Source organism: Rattus norvegicus, chromosome 4 (genome assembly GCF_036323735.1).
Source record: "Rattus norvegicus strain BN/NHsdMcwi chromosome 4, GRCr8, whole genome shotgun sequence".
Taxonomy (NCBI): Eukaryota; Metazoa; Chordata; class Mammalia; order Rodentia; family Muridae; genus Rattus; species Rattus norvegicus.
The window spans coordinates 91327308-91331177 of record NC_086022.1 but is presented as its reverse complement, the minus strand read 5'-3'; positions in this window follow the sequence as shown (position 1 = coordinate 91331177).

The following is a 3870-nucleotide window of genomic DNA, read 5'->3' as shown; positions in this document are numbered from 1 at the left end:
TTTGGGAGAAAAGAAAAATTTATCTTCGATGTACATTTGAAACCCAGAGGAATCCCACCCTTTGGAATAAGTAGTAAGTGGCAGATGTACTTTAGGGTGGAGTCTATTTGGTCCATGAGAGGTAGGTCTGAGTGGGTTTCCTGTAGCTTATAAGTTTACAAAAGAGATAACACCATGAGTTAACAATGTGAACATTCTTTAAGGTAAGCTTTTTGTGGAGCAGAAGGAACAAGAATTTGTGATTACACTTGGATCATATAGTGTTGAGTTTAGCAAGAAGAGGAAATATGAAGCATTTAACTAATTGTGAAAGTCAAGCTATAAGATTGAGTAATGTACTGAAAATCTTTAGAAGTTTAAGAACTCAGTTGGCTTTCTGTCTGAGAAAGTTCACTAGCTAGATCGAGGGTTGTACTGTCATCTTGTGTGTACCTCATAGCTAAGAGAAATCAAGTTAGAAGACAATGAGTTATCCATGGGGGGAGGTATTGAATTATTCATAACAGCGTCCTAAGAATAATCTCAACACCCAAAATTTCTGCGAGGCTAGATGTCTAAGTCATCACTCAGACCCTCTGGAGGCCATGTACGGTGAGTCTTGGACTCACCAGAAAGCATCTTCCCAGGCCTGGGAGTTTCTACAGCTGCAAGAGCCCAGAAGGGGGAGGAGATGGAGAGTCACTTTTGAGGGAATACTCGCCCATGGGTCAAAGTCTTATTTGGAATGTTAGCTAAGAAGCCCCCTTTTCCCATAAAGGCTGTCCTACTTGGGAAATTGGGGGTCCTCCCTTCCAACTGGGATTGTCAGGGGCTCATTTCCCTGGATTACTCCTAGTTCAGGGAAAAGGAATACCAACACCAACATAAAAACTCCTGACCAACTAGAAAGTAGATGATGATATACCTGAGTTCCACAAAGAACTGACATGTTTTGGCAGAGATGAGGTATCAAGGGTTGTGGTTCAATTGCAGTCTAGGGAGCCTAGCATTTCTACAGAACATGTTCGGGAGGTCTTAAAACAGTTTGCCATGCCAAAAGATAGAGAAAGCAATTTCCAGATCCTATTTGGAAAGACTGTTTGCTTAGCAGCAGAGGGGTTCTGAACTTCCCAGACTCGGGTCTACCTGAGAAGCTGGTAAAGGGGCAACATGTCTGTGTGAGTAGGTTGGCTGTCTAGAAGGAGGAGCAGAGGGGCTGCTGGTTTAGGCAAATAGGGGAGCAAAGGAAATAGAGAATCCCAACTTTAGCTAGAAGATCCCATCCCAATAAGGGAACTAGGCATGTTGGCATTATTAAAAAGGAATGGGTGAGAGTTACACCCCTAAAAATGTAACTAAGTGGTAGATAAGGTTTCCCTCCTACCCTGACAATAAGGGAATGGGAGAAAGTAGTGGATCCCCAAAACTCCGTTAGGATGGAGTAAATGGCCCCAGTGTCCAAGAGGAAGGAGATGGGCTGCATGCATACCATGATGATTACCTGGGGCTCCCTGCTGGTGATGGCAGTGGTCAGGTCCAGGGATCTTGGGTCACTTCAGTCATCCATAGCTAAGCCTAGAAGATCAGCTGGAAAGTTATCCAAGAGTTATGTCCGCCTGTCCTATGAAACATAAGGGCAATCGACACCCCAATGTCCCTCCTGATGGCACCAAAGATATGGCCCTCTTCCTTGCCAAAGTTAAGTCAAGCCCTTACCAAGTGACCTTGTTGACCATATTTGTAGCAGGAGCCTGGTGGTCTCTTAGCCTTAGAATACCAGGAGTCCAGGGCAGTGGCTGGGGCTGGTTGGACAGCTTTGGCCAGCATATGGTATTTTTGTCTTTGAGCCTTCTCATAATGAAAGTCCCCCAGAGTGGGGAGACCCTCACTCAAGTCTCGGGATAACACAACCCCCCACGATCATCCTTGCTGCAATCACATAAGGTTTATTGATAGGAATCAGTGCACTGGGGTTGAGACTCTTATTCCACGCAGGAGTAGAGGAGTTTGACCCGAGTAGCTGAGAGAAGGGGTATTTAAAGGAAGAAGCCACAACCCAAGGGGGTATGGATGGTATCATTGGAAAATGTCGAGAATACCAGTGAAAAATCACAAGGAGAAGCTTCCTGTTTCTCAAGATTGTTCTTTAAGATTTTAATCTAACTTTATGGTCAGCTAGTTCTTGGGAGAGAGCTGCTGAACCTGCTGGTGTAATTGCAGTTCCATGGTCAGTCAAGTTCCTGGAACAGAGTCACTGAACTGGCTAACCTACATTTTCGGCTCTACTATGTTTGCTAGGGGGTCTGAATTTTTTCCTGGTCCTTCAATCCCATCCATGGTACACTTTAAAGGCCAGTGCCAAGCCTTCTGCCTGTGGAGTTAGGGGCTCCCTCTCTAGTGTTTTAAGTTTGTCTTTTATGTTGGGGTAGCTCTGGGAAAAGAAATTGGCCATCAGAAGTTGTTTACCTTCTGGGTTTTCAGGGTCCAGATTAGTGTATTGTAATAAGGCCTTTGTAAGTCGTTCTAAAAATTGGGATGGGTTTTTCTGATTTTCCTAAATGACCTCTTGCAGTTTTTCAAAATTCACTGGTTTTAAGGCTACCCTGCAAAGACCAGCCAGGAGGCAGGTTATGAATTTATCTCTGGCTAAAATATCACTGTGGAATTATAATTCCATCGGGGATCTTGGTCAGGTACTGCCTCAGATCCAATTGGATATGATCCATCTGTTTGATGGATCTCGTCTGCATATATTCTCGCCTGCTACCAAAGTCACCAGCGTTCCTCAGGAAGTAAATAATTAGTAAGGACATTATGGAAAGTCAAGCTCTGAGGCAAAGAAAGCACACAGAGGTGGAGTAGGCCACCACTCACCAGCACGTGCTTGAAGAGGGTGCTCTCCTTGACCGGCAACTACAAGCAGGGCATCATGGTGATGGGGCAGACCTGCTGGACCAACTAGCCAGTACCTAGGCCATAGGTTATCTCAGCGGGATGCCACAGGAAGTGGAACACAGAGAGAGGTTGGAGTGAAGGTAGATAAAAGCTTGAACATAAAGGATCTCTTTCCATTTACTAGACCACTGGCAGTGAGTATGAAGATCCCATAAAATTGAGGAATCTAGCCATTATGTGGCCATTTTGAACCATTGTCTAGTGAGCACTGAGTCCAGACATTATTGCAAAGGTGTATCAGTTTTGATGTCCTCAGGTGATCATTATTTTTAGAGTTTTTAAAATTTTCCAGGAAACAACCCAATGGGGACTCTGGCGGTACATTCAGAGACATTGAATTTCCTATTAGGAAAAGTTATTGAATTATCTGTACTGGTGTCCCAGTGGGTAATTCAATAACAGCACTCTGTCAGGCCAGGAGTCTGAGTCGACCCTTAGATTCCTGGAGGCCATACATGGCAGGTCCTGGACCCTCTAGAAAGTGTTCCTACCCAGGCCTGGGAATTTCTAATCAGCTTTGAGATCCTGGAGGGGGAGGGAAGCAAGGAATGTCCTTCGGGGGAATCTCCACCCTCTTATCTCATATTTCAGCTAGGAGGCCCCTTTATCCCATAAAGGCTGGCCAGGCTCTATCTGGGAAATCGGGGGTCCTCCTTTCCAATTGGAGGAATAAACCTACCAATCTGCCGGTGTTTATGTGGGAATTTTAGCTGCGGTCTGGTAGCAAGAAAAGTGAAAAATCTATCGTTGGTAAGAGCCTGTCTAAGTGACCCGCGTGGCAAGAGCTGGCACCATGTGGTGAACCATGGAGGACAGTGGCTTACCCAGAGGTCTGTATGTGCCAACTGCAGCAGCAACTCACATGGCAGAAGTCCTGAATCCCATAGCAGGTGGTGGTAGTCAAATGGCACAGAGGAGGCCTAGAAGACTCGGCAG